The sequence below is a fragment of the Girardinichthys multiradiatus genome, chromosome 23 (genome assembly GCF_021462225.1).
Source record: "Girardinichthys multiradiatus isolate DD_20200921_A chromosome 23, DD_fGirMul_XY1, whole genome shotgun sequence".
Taxonomy (NCBI): domain Eukaryota; kingdom Metazoa; phylum Chordata; class Actinopteri; order Cyprinodontiformes; family Goodeidae; genus Girardinichthys; species Girardinichthys multiradiatus.
Genome location: NC_061815.1, coordinates 20,659,557 through 20,675,460, shown reverse-complemented (window position 1 = coordinate 20,675,460; position 15,904 = coordinate 20,659,557). Strand labels below are relative to the sequence as shown.

Here is a 15,904-nt window from a genome sequence, read left to right as displayed (position 1 = left end):
TGTGGAGCAAAGATGTCCCTCAGAAATATTGCAATACAATGTGACCATTTCATGATCTATTTCAATGACTTCTTTAATAACAGGTACTGTATGCATTACTAAGGTTAAACAATAAATGGACTATGGGAGCCATTCAGATAGATGGGGGAGATACAAGTCATTTAATCATTGTTCATATAGCCAAGTGTAATACAAAATTTTCTACAGAGGTTAAAAACAGATAGACAAACATAAAAGCACTATAGAAATGACCAGACCAACCAAGTAAACTGTCAGGATATGCCATTTTGTTCTTTGTTTTTGTTTTCTTTGCCGTTAAAGGTTTTCCCTGTTCCTTTGATTAGTAGTTTACTTGGTTTTGTTTATATTTTCTTAGATTCTTGTACTTGTTTACATGTCCTTAGATTTAGCTCTCTCTAAAGTTACTATTTATGTTTAGCTTATGTTTAATGTTTCTATTGGTTTAATAGCAATTTTTATTTATTCCTTCTTTTTACTTTGTTCTGCCTTTCCTCTTTGCTGTTCCTCAAGTAGTTCCTCCTCTTGTCCTTAGATCCCCTTCAGTTATTATTTACTCAGTGTCCATTTCCTTTTTATATTAGTAATTCTCCCCGGCCTTATTCCTAGTGTAGTTCTCCGTCTCTGCTGTTTAAGTTCCTTCCAGGAGGTTATAGTTTATAGTTATTTGTTTCCACACTAGGCTTAGTTGCACTTATTGTTTACGTTTTAGTTTATAGTAATTCTAGGTCTTTGCTTCACTTCGCTCTTCCTTATCAGATAGTGTTATCCTTAGATTCTAGTTTCCCTTTGGTTTTCTTATAGTTTAGTTCCTTTGTGTCCCTGTGTTTCCTAGTTATTGTCGCCATAGTAACCATTCATTTCTTCAGTATCCACAGCCAATTCCCGCACCTGCTTCCACTTCTCTTCTGATTAACCTAGCTTCTCCCTCATTGGTCCACTCTCCTTCTCTCCCTGCTTATATACCCGGTTCCTCTAATTATTCTTCGCTGGTTCCTCATTTCATGTATACCATGTTTGTCACGTCTTTCCTCGAACTCTTTGGATTATGCTTCTTGTGAATTCTCTTCTGTGAATCTCCTACGACCTTGTAAGTGCTGATCTCCGAGCCTTAATTTTTTATTTTATCTAAAGAGAAGCTAAGAGAAATGGGCTTCTGTAATTTGTCATATGTTTACCTCAAAGAAACAGGAATTCACAAACTACTAGTTAAAAGTTCACAGATTTTCTTCTCACCTAAAAAAGTATAAATATTTAAGTTCCCTTTGTTCCCTGCAAATATATTGTACTTGGTATATTCTATATTGTCCATTGAATTATGATCAAATATATTTTTCACCAAGTCTTTATCTACTAAATTGTGCATAAAATTTTTTTACCTGTGTTAGCCTTTAGATGAGAGAATTGTTATCGGGACTAAAGGAGCTCAAAACTGCAGAACCTGATCTGTGTTTGGACTGTTTTGATCCTGTGAAGCTTCCTGAGTTATCAGAGATATTAGCTTCATCTAAACCTTCAACTTGTATGTTCGACCCAATCCCAACCAAATTATTTAAGGAAGTGTTCCCTCTGATTACCAGCCCCATTTTAGATATGATTAATTTATCCTTAGTAAATGGATATGTACCACAAGCTTTTAAGGTAGCTGTAATTAAACCTTTAATTAGGAAACCTTCGCTTGATCGAGATGACTTGAATAATTAGAGACCTATATCCAATCTTCCATTCTTATCTAAAATTCTTGAGAAAATAGTTGCTAATCAAATGTGTGAGCATTTACACAGCAATGACCTGTTTGTGACTTTCAGCAGAGCTGTTTCAGTGCTATGATGAGTTCTGAAACCTGACTGAAACTCTTCAATGATATTCTTATGGCCTTGGATAATGGACTTGTGTCTGTTCTGGTTCTGTTAGATCTCAGTGCTGCATTTGATACAATCGACCATAATATTATCTTAAAAAGGCTGGAATATGCTGTAGGGATCAGGGGAACAGCGCTAGGCTGGTTTAAATCTTATCTGTCTGACAGATTCCAGTTTGTTCATGTAAATGATAAATCATCTTTAAACTCCAGGATTAATTGTGGAGTACCACAGGGTTCAGTGCTTGGGCCGGTTCTCTTTACTATATATATGCTTCCAATAGGTCAAATTATCAGGCAGCATGGGATAAATTTTCACTGTTACGCTGATGATACTCAGCTTTGCTTATCCATAAATCCTGATGAGCCCAACCAGTGAGATAGACTACAAGCATGTCTTGAAGATATAAAAACTTGGATGACTTTACATTTTTTGCCTCTAAATTTAGACAAGACAGAAGTTGTCGTCTTTGGACCGGAGTCTTTAAAAAAGAAACTGCTTTGTCAATCACTTAACCTGGATGGCATTAAATTGACCTCCGGTAATAAAGTAAAAAACCTTGGTGTTATTTTTGACCAGGACATGTCATTTAAATCCTATATTAAACAGGTTTCTAGGATTTCCTTCTTTCACCTCCAGAACATTGCCAAAATTAAAAATATCCTATCCAGGAGTGATGCTGAAAAATTAGTCCATGCATTTGTTACTTCAAGGCTGGACTATTGTAATTGTTTAATATCAGGATGTCCACAAAATGCAGTTAAAAGCCTTCAGCTAATTCAGAATGCTGCAGCAAGAGTTCTGATGAAAATTAAAGAGAGATCATATGTCTCCTATTTTAGCTTCCCTTCATTGGCTCCCTGTTAAATCCAGAATAGAATTTAAAATTATCATCCTCACATATAAAGCCCTTAATGATCTAGCTCCATCATACATCAGAGATCTGATGGTATATGTTCCTAACAGGGCACTTCGTTCTCAGACTGCAGGTGTACTGATGGTTCCTAGAGTCTCTAGACGTAGTGGGAGGCAGATCCTTTAGTTATCAGGCTCCTCTCCTGTGGAACCAGCTCCCAGTTTTAGTCCGTGAGGCAGACACTCTGTCTACTTTTAAGACTAGGCTTAAAACTTTCCTTTTTGATAAAGCTTATAGTTCGAGTGGCTTAGGTTATCCGGGAGGGAGCCTTCCTCCCTACCTGTTGGTTGGAGTAAGGGGGAGTCAGGTTTAGCCTAAACCGGCTCAGTTATGGTTGAGGTGCAAACACACCCTCCATTCCTGCTACCTGTTCGACCCCTTCTCTTTTCCAATGGTTATAATCAATCTGACAGAGGGAGGTATCCCAATCATTGTGGTTTTTAGTATAACAATGACCATCACTGGGACCCTTTGTGGGGTTCCTTGAGACGACATTGTTGTAAATAAGCGCCGTTTAAATAATCTGAACTGAAACTATCTGTGTAGTTATGCTGCTATAGGCTTAGGCTGCTGGAGGACATAACAACCACTTTCACCCTCTTCGCTACATTCTCACACTACTCTCCAATTTTGCATTATTTGCTGTTATTTTAGCTTTTAACCTTGTTCTCTCTATTCTCTTCCTAGAAGCTACACCTGGCCTGGCTCTGTGTCTACCTGTGACACCTTTCTGGAGAGGGGAATCGTCCGAGCTTCTGCTGGCAGCAACTTAATGCTCACCCTCTACCGATGATCCACATAGCCCTGTCTTTTAGTGTTTAACCCTTTCTCTCTCCTAGACATGGCGATTGACTGAGATTAACTGTAACAAACTCTATGTGCTCTCTTTCAGACTCTTACCTTGAAAACTGGCTCAGAGTTTATCTGTTCTTTCGTTCTAGATGAAACGACTAAAGGAGCTACATCCATTAACATTTACTTTTCCTTCCCATAGAAAGTACTCCTGGATCAGTGCTTCTGTGTTCTTTTTGTGTCTCTGCTCGGTTCTCTCAAACCCCCAGTCGGTCATGGCAGATGGCCACTCACACTGAGCCTGGTTCTGCAGGAGGTTTCTTCCTGTTAAAAGGGAGTTTTTCCTCTCCACTGTCACTACATGCATGCTCAGTAGGAGGGATTGCTGCAAAGTTAACGCCAGTGACTGTCCACTGTCTCCACATGCTCATCCGGGAGGAGGGAATGCTGCAAGTCACTGACTGGATGCAATCTGCTGGGTTTCCTTAGATAGAAAAACTTTTTATCCAATTTGAATGAAAAGCTAACTCCGACTGCACTGTTCAATGGTTAGGATTAATTGGAATGTATGTACCTGACTGTTGTGAAGTGCCTTGAGACAACATGTGTTGTGAATTGGCGCTATATAAATAAAACTGAATTGAATTGAATGGAAAAGCATTAGAGTGACAGTAAATGTGAGTTCATAACTAACATGCAAAAAATTCCAAAAGTTGAAAACATTATTTCCCCAAATGACAGACAGATTGCAGATGGATTGACAGGCATTCAGGTTCCCAGAAACAAACTGAGGGTAGCAGGGAGGACAGATTAATCGACTTGAGCTAGAATCTTGCAAGTATGGAGGACAAGTTAAATAAAAGATGTTGAATATAAAAGACAGAAAAATACTAAAACTAATAGGAAAACTGTATTATATTAATAAATTGCAATTTACGATGTGATGAAACTCAAGTGAAGTTAGATAACACTGAGAATGAAGTTTTCTGTGGGAATATTGTTAGATATGTTACCTTTAGGTAACATTGAATCAAGAAGCTTGCTTATGAATGCACATCAAATAGTAATTCAAGAAACTGTTACAAGGATGCTAGGGTTTGTGATCTTTCAGACTCCAGTCGCTGAAAATGAGAGTGGAGTCATGTGGGGCAGCCTGTGACAAGTCAAGGTGCTGATGAACGAAACAGCAGGGACCGCACACTCTACATCCCATCTCCATGGTGCAACATATTAAAGTCTCATTTACTGACAAAAGACATTCAGCCCCGCTGTTAGTCACATCAGAGCTACAACAAGCAGTGGCAAAATGAGAGATAGCCCCTCTTTGTCTCAGTCACCGTCAGGAATATTTGTTCTTCGCTTTAAGCTTTTCAGTGACCTGAAAACAACAACTGTTAAGGGAAGATTGAAGAGAAAATATGACAGAATTATTAGTGAAACATTTCCAATTAACAGCAGGAAGGATGTTATGTGCTGCTGAGCTCTTTGATTGTCTTTTTTTATAGGTTTCACAACCAGGAAATGTAAATTTGCTCCACACAGTTTTGTTCCTGTGCTGATAGTCTCTCTTTTCCATTTCAAACAGGAATTAGAAAGTGAGTCCTTCTACTAGAGGCACCAAAATTCCTGCATAATGGTAAGTGATTTATAAGCTGTGGATAAGGGTGAAAAATGTGACTGTTAAATGGGTGGATTTTGACTCGGAAACGCTTTAATCTCCTGTTACTCCTGTTGTAAGCAGAAGTGACAAAAGCAGCTTTTTCAAAAAGAAGAAGAGTTATTTTGTGCAGCATTTTCTTAGATGCCTTTTCTAAATCCTAAGTTATTTATGTGGCAGTAAAGGTTATGCAATATAAAAGAATTTTAACTAATAGTACTGTTAAAATGGTAATTACTTTTATATGATATCGATTTGGTTCTGGCCTAATAAAAACATACATATACCACAAAAAGGTATTTTACATATTACTAGATATGTAAAATACATATGACTAAATATCATTCTCTTTGTGGCATTTTAGTCCTCTATCCATAATCTCAGGAATTGTTATCTAGTGCTATGCCAAATATGAACACAACATAAGGCCCACAGTCAAAGTGGGACAACACCAAGGGTGTTTGAGAGCTAAATCCTGTGGGACGTGAAGATCCAGACCCAACCGCAACCGACTGTGATGGTGGGCAAAGATGATAAAAGCAGTAGAGATTTAGATAGTGATCCCAAACGACATGGGACATCTTTGCACTATTCCAGCCACTTGGTTACTAGTTATTATGTGCCATTTTAGCAGCATCTTAGCACACTGTATGTAGGTTTCTGTCTGATATGGTAAACTTCAGCCTCTATTGCTCTTGTGTTGAGTCCATGTGCTTGTTTAGTTTCTGTTTCCTGTTTTTCCAGTCTTTTATAGTCATTGGTAGGACTTCTAAGTATCTGCCAACCGTCAACAATTTTCCAGATCCACATGCCATGCAGGGTCTTACCATACCATGATTGTTCCAGTGTGGACTCCTCTTTAACATTGGTTTCCTGCTGTCAGACAATTAATTTATCACCTTATATTTAGGGGCCACCTTTGTGATGTACCCCCAGGATCTTTGCTGTTTACTTCTGAATAGTGGCACTTTACTCTCTGGTCCTGGGTCTCTCTCATCTCGCTTACTCAGTCTCAAGGTGCTACATTTTGGTAAAACACCCCCATTCATTGTTGGTAGCTGTCTTGTCCTTATATCAGTGGCTTTTATCTCCTCCTTTATACTGCTAGGAAACACATTGCTCTCTAGGTACAGGGCTGCAGGTGAGTTTTTTGTGGCCCCTTCAAAGTTATTTGTGTCAGGAATCCCAAAGTATTTTCAACATTGTGTTCTGGTAGTTCAACTCCTTCCAATACAATCACCTTGCCTCCTTTGAATACTATTTGGCACACTTCTAATCCGAATGATGTTTCAGTGTCTTTGCCATATTAGCTGGTGTTGAAGCCATCTCTGCTTCCCCGGGTCCGTTGATTTGGGTACAGGTTTCAAAGAGTGAAATAAACACAAGTACAATATATTTATGTTCGCCTCTGCAGAGTGAGAGATGGAGACTCCAGCCAAGTATCTGCGAGCCCAACTCTGATCAACTCTTGCTTCCAGCTAGTTTTATTCAGTCTCAAGGGTGTGTTCAACATATACATATATCATGGCACACATGTATAACATAACATAACAGTCCAAATAAGGACTTCTGATTGTAACATGCAACTCATCCTCCCCTGTCTCTGGCCTTCCCTGTCCTCTTCTAAATTATGACCTTGCACTCTCTATGCTTCTCACTCCCTATGTTTTCACTCCCCTAGGCCCCTTCTATGCTTCACTCCCTAAGCTTGACCCCCCCTATTTCCACACATTGCAGTTACACACATACATAGTTTATATTCTACAATTCCCCCTTTTGAACTCTTAAAAAAGAGTTCACAAACTAATATGTCCTTCTAAAGATAAGTAGAAATAATGCAAAAATATTACTGTACCACCTGTAAAAGAGAAAATCATTAAACAACATGCATGCATCATATTATGCGTCCATGAGTTCACACTGAGTCCTCATCTTGGTTATAGTCAATTTGCAACAGTGGCATCGTTATCTTTGGATCCTTCTGCTCAATTGCAGAGGTGATGAGGCGCAACATCAGAGAACGAACGTATGGGACACAACAACATCCACAGGTTACCATTATAGCTACAAATACTGCAATAGAAATCATTAAAGACATTATCAAACCCTTCCAGTGTCCAAATATCCCTGACATCCACTCCTCCAGGGGATTATCAATTCCAGAATGTTCATGCATGGTGGCGGAGAGGGTTTTTAGTCCCTCCAAGACCCTTGACACTGAACCGTCCGGTGCAGTGTTATTGGGAATAAAAGTACAACACATATCTCCAAACATGGCACAAACGCCACCCTTTTCAGCTAATAACATATCCAAAGCCATCCTATTTTGAACTGCCATGAGAGAAGTTGGGGCCAATTGTTCAGATAAACCTTCTACAGCGTCTCGAGTTAGATTTGCCAGGTGCAAAACATTATAATGAATATAATTAATGCGGTCTACGATTTTATTGGAAGTTACTGGGAACAAGGCAGCTATAATAGGGATGTTTTCAAATCCAGCTGATATTTGATCTGCAAGTTTATACTCATTCGGGACTCCTCGCGGAACTCCAATTGCATCTATATAGGTGGGGGAACCCTGACTCAGGTCAAAAGTGGTTGAAGTGCTTCTTTTCATAATATGTCTTCTCCTCCTGCGAGTGAGTGCCAGCGCCTTATCTTGTTGATATGTCACAGAGGTAATATTAGGGCCAATTAAAATCAACGGGGCCTGCAATCTAACCATTGCACATACTCCTATGGTGTTATCTGGTATATTAGTGAGAAGTCTATATCCTCCACAGTAATAATATAATCCTGATCGTGCCCAGAGTCCTATCACTTTCCCAGACGTGGTGGTATTACACCAGTCCGAGGGAATTTGTCCTACATTCACCTTTGGGATGTTTGAGGTGAACTCGAAACAAAAATATGTCCCATTCAGCCTCTGAGGAGTGAATGGTCCTGTCTTAGTATTGTTTGGAATGGGTGGAAAGATGCTAGCTAGCATGGTACAGTTGGCTGGAGTGGCTTCTTTAGTTAGTTGTAACATGCAACTGTACCCCCAAGCATCTTCTGGATCTAAAGGGGCTGGGTCAGTGGTTAAGTGTGGCCTTGCAGATGCGCATGCAATGCAGTCAGACCTACTTTGTTCCTTTGCGGTTTGTGTCATCCATTGCAGCCACAGATTATCATCTGCATAACCTGTGGCCATCTGGATTATTTCTAGAGGTTGCAGGGTGAAGTAATCTATTTTCATCACCCCTTCTAGTTGGTCTTCTGGTTCTGGAACTGTAGGAGTGCTGGTGGCCTGCATCTGGGGAGTTGGTTTATTTAAATTGACTTTGATTAGTACCTGGGGGTCGGTCCCTGTTACCTCTACCCCTAAAGTGAAATACATCACCTCGTCCCACTTGTGAGAGGTGCGATGCAAACCTTCTTGTAACGATTTTATGGACAAAAATAGTGCATTGACACCCCCAAGTGTGCTATGTGTCAACGCCCGTACCAGGCTGATTTGTTTGGCTTTGTCTCTATTCCGTAAATTTATATATGTCAGGGTGGATGTCCACATACCCGTATACCCCACTGCGTGACCTCAATTTCCGCAAAGCTCGTTTTCCCCATATAAACTCATGGTCCTGCCTGGGTGGACATGTCGACATTGGCACACAAATACACATTATACCCCAACCAGGCAATCAGATTCTTCCCACACTTTATAACATCACACAAGTCAAACCGAAAAGTGGTAGTTGCTCCTAATGTGTAATTTAATTCCATTCAAGCGGGGCAGTGAGATTTGTCATGCCCTGTTTTTTGACAAGCTCTCTAAGGGGTGCAGTGAGGTCGGTGTAGCCGGGCACAAAAGATCTGCTATACCCTGTGAGTCCTAGGAAAGACAACTCTCGGTGGAGGAGGACGCTTTTTCTCTGTCTCCCACCCCCTCCCATATCTGCCCTGCTTCAGCTCTGTGTCTTGTCTTTGGAGCCTCTTTTTGCATATCTTCCAAATTCTTAGTTATGGATTTGGTCAGCTGGCCTCTCAATGCAATTGATCAAATTTTCTCGAGGAGAAGACAGAGTGAAGGAGAGTCCAACTTGTCCGGACTGGACGTTTTTCTCTAGATACACGATGGACTCCTGGCAGAAGTGGAGGATTGTGTGTTTGTCGATAATGTCAGTTGAGGATGTGGAAGATGTGTATATAATTGGATGTTTGATATCAGGATTTCTGCTTTTTGGTGTCAGCGGTTACCTGGCATATTGAGAAATTCGGAGAGTGTCAGCAGCTGTTCTGGCCATTGTAAGACTGCCTGGCATGTGTGATGGGATCTTCAGAGCGATCAACACTCAGACTGAGATGTTACGTGAGCTGAATCGCAGACTGAATGTGATCCTTAGGATCGCAGGCAGGTTGCGGTTCCTGGACTCAGGGGTGAAATGGGATCAATCTTGGAGAAAGTTGTTCGCTCGGATCTGGCGAAAGACCAGAAATTTGGCTATTTGGATTCACCTTTGAGAAGCACCAGCGAGACTCTCAAGGCTGATGGAAAATTAAGAGTCAGCCTAACCCAAATAATTAGTGTTCTTCTGAATCTGGCTCCCCTGCACGGCCTTGATGGCTGGCTATCTTCAACTTCTCCTGGAAGTTATGTAAATATGACGCTCTGCTCCCTCTGCACCCTCCCTTCCCTGAGAACATATGTGGACCTGCTCAGAACTTCGTGGCCGGTTGATGAACATTCCAACGTATCATCAAGGACAATGGCCTCTGTGACAGTGCTTCATGGACTTACTTGCACACACTCACAAGCACACACACACATGCTCAAGATAAACATATGCACCCCCTCACACCACCTTCACCGTTCCCAGCATGATGTTGTTTTGTCAACTGTTGGTTCTTTGTGCTGAGGTTTTTTGCAATCTCAAACTGTATCCTGCTAAGGATAAAGTGTGAAATATGATTTTTTTCCCTCTACTTACCTAATGTGGCCTCTATTCTCATCTAGCAAGGGCAGCGCCTGTGAGTGGGCAGCAAAGCCTCGGTGACCCATCCCCCCTTGTCTTGTGTCATGATGTATGTTTGGATGGGTTGTACTGGAATTCTAATTTCCCCTTGGGGATCAATAAAGTATCTTTGAATTGAATTGAATGTCCTTAACCAGGAGCGGTTTTGGGTAAGACAAAACTGCAGATTGGTGAGCTGGGGACATCCCCATGCCAGGCTGGGAAACAACTCTGCCCAAAAAGTCAACCTGTCATCTGCAGATCTGGAGTTTGGCTTTGCTAACCTTGTAGCCTTTTTTAGCCAAATGTGACAGGAAAATTGCTGTCGCCTCAAGGCATTCAGCCACAGTGGGCGTTGCAAGAAGGATGTCATCCACGTACTGAATCAGAGTGGTGTTTGGTGGTAATAGGCAATCTTGGAGAGAGTCTTTTAGAACCTGATTGAAAATCCCTGGAGAAAGCGCGAATCCCTGCGGCAAACGAGTGTATCTATATCTATGAGATTTATAGGTAAATGCAAAAATGTCCCTGCATTCCTCAGCTAACGGAAGGCAGAAAAATGGGTGTGTTCCATGAAGAGGAATGTGCAGACTCTAAAACACCTGAGTTCCAGAGGCCTTCCACTGTATCTTTAATGCCTAGTTCTGCTGCTGGCTTGTGAGGGTATTGGGGCTTCCATATTGGTTAGTCGGTGGTCAACTGAAAAGTAATGGAGGAACATTTAATCAGACCTACATCCATGGGCCCCTCTGCCCAGAGAGTGGAAGGCATTTTTTCCACAACAGCAGCTGCCAGTGGATGGTCTGTTTTTTCCCTGCCATGGTGTCTGTCTAACTGAACATGCTCCAGTGTGCCCACATCCGTGGAGTGGTTGAATATGTGATAAGTGTTCCTTGAGGGCGAATAAAAAAGGTTAGGGGTTGCCAAAGGCTGCCAATCTTGTAGATTCAGGGAGCATTTTAACATGCCTCCAAGTTCACGTGCTTCATGACCTGGGTGCAGAGCCAAAGAAACATGAGGCACGCCATCAGACCACATCCTATACCACACCTCCTGCTCTCTAGTCAAATGAACCTCAGCCACTACTCCTTCTGGTGCTACATAAATGTCTATGGTGGCAATGTCCCAGTGTGTACCCTCTAACTCGTCAGCAAAGCTTTCCTGGTAGCATTCACAATTATTTCTATCATAAAACAAGGTGACATGCGGGGGGTCAGGAGGAGGTACATAGGGCGCCAGAGTGGAGACCCAGGATTTCCACCGATGGAAAGCCGAGAGGATGCCTCTCTGCGCGGTGGTTTCAGGTTGCAGCAAAACCCAGTATATATCAGCTATTGAGTCCTGCAGTGGCTGGAGGAGGTACTGTCCATGTGAAAAAGAAGTGTTATTGTCACAAAATAACTGGATGCCATTAGGCAGGTGAACCTGCAGTCCATCAGTCCCACATAAAATGGTTGCTCCCAGTTTTATTAACATGTCTCTACCCAGTAAATTTACAGGTGTGTCAGTGGAGACTAGATAACTGTTATTCAGTATTTGTCCACCAATTTCAGTCTTTAAAGGCTTAGTATATGGCAGGACCTGCTTTGCCCCCGAGAACCCCATGACAGTTGTAGTCCTGGTGGAGAGTGTGTTTGGAGGAGCCTGTTTGATGGTTGAACATGTGGCCCCGGTGTCCACCAGAAAAGGAAGGCTATTTCCAAACACAGTCACAGACAGCAGGGGGTCCGCAGTCCCGCTGTCTTCTGGGGTCGGTGGGGACCTTCAGTGGTGCTCAGGCCAGTGACTAGGCTCGTCCCAGGCTGGTAATTGGAGTTGTGGTCCATATGCACCGCATGCTGGGCCACCTCTGCCTCTGTATGGACGGGCCGGAGGAGCCATGGCGGGACCATAACACCCATACCCTCCGGGTGGACCATTCTTATGGGGGCAATCTCGGGACCAGTGTCCAGGCTCATTGCAGTAATAACACACATAAGCATTACCCAGCCTCCTCTGTGGTCCTCTCTGAAATCCCCTTGCTCTTGGCCCTCCCCGTCCCCCAAAACGACCAGCATGTCCCTGATATGGGACCGAGGCCTGATGCCACTGTCCTGCTGTTTCTGGATTTCCAGGAAATGGAGGAGCGTGAGGGGACTGAGACACTGCACCTTTATACATAATTTTAGATGTTTTACCCTCCTTCTTTTTTTCCCCGATCTTCAGTTTAGCTTCTGCTAATTGCATTTTCAGGAGCTGAGTTTGTAGCGTTTTTAATTCACTCTCCTCATCTTGTTTTGGCTCTTTGAGTTTAGATAAATGATGTATCAGGTGTCGATCCCATACTGCAATTTCTGATCCAGGCAGATCTGGATTATCCTCAATGTTAGTTTTAACCTGCAGCGGTAACCCTCGTAGGACAGCGTCCCGGAACCAGTCCCTTTGGGGACCAGCTCCGTCTGGATTAGTTACTGTCTGTGTTTGCCACACGGATTTGCACTGATCTAAATATTCTCTAGGATTTGTGTTTGCGTTCCACTCAAATTTTGGAATGTTACGTCCTCTGGATACTGGATACATCTGTCTAAGAGCTATGCCTATATGAGTGGAATATACAGTAAGTAGGACCTCATCTGGTACTGTTGTACCTGCAGCAAGCTCTATGTCCCTACAGCTGTGTGGCTTCATGCATCGTCCAGCAATGGCCCGATAGTCACCTAGAGCTAACGTGGTACCTGCTGTCAGGGAGTCTAGAGTCTGTAACCATATAGACGCTCCTTCTGAGATGGAAGGCAATTTGTCACACAAAGTGGTAAGATCTCCCAGTGCAAAAGGTTTGTATATATTTGCTCCAAATTGTTGTTGGAACAGTGGACCCATATAAGAAGATTTGGACTGAGTTCGGGGTCTCATGTTATAGCCATGTCCAGCAGGGGGAGGCATAGCCTCAGGTACTAGTGGCATTGGGGTTGAGGAAGATAACATAGCTTCCTCATTTTCAATTGGTGTCTGATTCTGCACTGTAATAGGTGGTGCCTGCATATGATAAGTTACTGCAGTCGGTGGTTCGTCTTTTATCCATTTCTCTGACACTGACATATTAACTGAGCCCTCAGTTACATTGGCTTTCAGAGGTGTGACCAATTCTATATCACTAGGTGAATGGGAAATATACGGGGTGGAACACTTAATTGGGCCAGAAACTGGCCGCAGTTTGTCCCGTAATACCCGGTCAGCAAATGGATCAGTTTGTGGGGCCTGTGATATGAATGATCCTCCAATTGACAATACAGACCCATCAGTGGAATGTGAGGAGAGAAGAGAGGTGGGGGCCGAGCAGGGAGGTTCAGGAGGAGTCTGAGCAGTTCCTGGCGGTAAATCACACACTCAGACTTCTCCCCTAGTTACTTGCAGCGTAGGATACAAACCAGTAAGAGGAGAGGTGGGGCCCGTGTGGTGTGATGAAATGGGCTGATCTGCTAAAAGTTCATATGATGGCGGCATTTCAACTGTACTGCTATCCTTAATCTGTTTACTCTTCCAGTGTCTGTTCTCAGTCATAGCATGATCACTACTCTGCCACAAGAATCTCATTTGTAACCAAAACTTTTCGTCTTTTTCTGCTTTATTTGCCAGGCCCTTCCATTTTCCTCTGCTCAACCAACTGCTGTCTCTACACATTTTTTCAGCCAAATCTCTCTCCTTTCTTGCGTTTTTTTTTCCTTCAAACTAAACCACTTGCCTAGACTCTCTTTATCTGTCTTGCTCTTTCCATCTTTTGACAATTCTTCATTTATTTTAGAATCCATCCCTTTAACCAACTTCTGTTCCTCTTTGTATTCAAATGTTTTCTTAATAGCAGTTTTCATTATTAACAGCTGAGTTTCTATTGTTTTCCATAAAACATTCTGTCCTTTTGCACTGATATCCATTTCTCTATTAAATTCACTTTCCATCTTATAACAACGACTATCCTATTTTTGTAAAAGATATAGTTGTAATGCGTTATCTCAGTCACTCACTCATTCAATTCTGACCAACTTTCAAGACACCAGAACACATTCAACCCCCAGAAGCCTGTTTTTAATGGCCTGTGTGTGTGTCTCACAGCTCATGGACTTAAACTATAAATCTTGTCTAATGCTTGCCAGAGTGTTGTGTGTCCAGTTTATGCACTTTTCTAACCCTAACAAGTCTGTTGTTGGTTATTTATCCAACTTAACAGCTCATTCTTTTACTCCTAACAAGTCTGTTGTCGGTTTATTGGTACCCAACTTAACAGCTCATGACCAGTCTTACATTTATAATAACTGCTGTTCACAGCTTTTTTTTTTTTAAATGTCAAACTCACAGAACTTTCTATATCTTACGGTGTTATTTCCACCGCTTATATTGTTCCTTCTAAGTTTATGTGTTTATAATCTGAGTTTTCACAGAGAAATATTTTGTTACTCATCAAAAACAGCAATCAGCAGTCTATCCGTAAGATTTCCAGATAGAAAACTGCACTTAGTCACCTGCAATGAGAGACAGCTGCTCTCCACAGCTGCTTCTCCAGTCATACATAAATTTTCACTCATTCCTAACAAGTCTGTAACACAGATTATTTCCTCTGCGCACAACTCATGAGTTTTTTACCAAAAAGCCTGGTCTTGCTGAATTTTATGTCAGCTCACTGTTCATCACTTCACAGGACTTATTCTCAGACTATGTGTTTGTGCTTTTATTACGTCTGTAATCCAGTTTTACTGAGGCAGAACTCACGTAAAACACGACATTCACACCCAAGTGTTTGTGCCTGATCTCAGTGTATTTACTTTTCTGTAGAATTTGGGGTTTCTCACTCTCCCGGGCCTCTGACCCAGCTTAACAGTAGACCTCCGTCGAGGAGTACTCTGAACCGCCACGTTCAAGAAACTACTATATTTTCCACACAATAACTTTTCTGTAGAATTTGGGATTTCTCACTCTCCCGGGCCTCTGACCCAGCTTAACAGTAGACCTCCGTCGAGGACGTACTCTGAACTGCCACGTTTGAGAAACTATTATATTTTTCCACACAATACCACCACTAAGTCTTGTAATTCTCTTAAAACAACATCTTATTCACCAGTTTAAAACAACCTCCTATTCACCAGTTTAAATCCTAGTCGACATTTATGACACTCTTTTTCTTAAGTTTTGGCTGACTCAGACTTACTTAGACATCAGACACAATATTAATTTAGCCTATCGAAAATCCAAAAGAAGTTTTGATTAAACAGGTTCTGCTTACCTGTTCTGTAGTTTTTGGCTAGCCGTGTCTGATGCCTGTTGGTCCTCATCAGTGGTCCGAATTTCTTTCGCCTGTTGTCCCAAATCCCGGACGAGCCACCAATTGTTGAAGCCGTCTCTGCTTCCCCGGGTCCGTTGATTTGGGTACAGGTTTCAAAGAGTGAAATAAACACAAGTACAATATACTTATGTTCGCCTCTGCAGAGTGAGAGATGGAGACTCCAGCCAAGTATCTGCGAGCCCAACTCTGATCAACTCTTGCTTCCAGCTAGTTTTATTCAGTCTCAAGGGTGTGTTCAACATATACATATATCATGGCACACATGTATAACGTAACATAACACTCCAAATAAGGAATACTTCTGATTGTAACATGCAACTCATCCTCCCCTGTCTCTGGCCTTCCCTGTCCTCT

General features: G+C 42.0%; 1 long non-coding RNA gene across 1 annotated transcript in view; it reads left to right on the top strand.

Moving 5' to 3' along the window:
• The first annotated feature begins 901 nt into the window (after positions 1-901).
• Positions 902-15,904, top strand: part of LOC124860994 — a 30,867-nt gene continuing 15,864 nt past the window's right edge. Inside the window, exons 1-2 of the long non-coding RNA XR_007036534.1 lie at positions 902-1,108; positions 5,174-5,224. This is a non-coding gene — a long non-coding RNA (uncharacterized LOC124860994). The remainder of the gene's footprint in view (positions 1,109-5,173; positions 5,225-15,904) is intronic.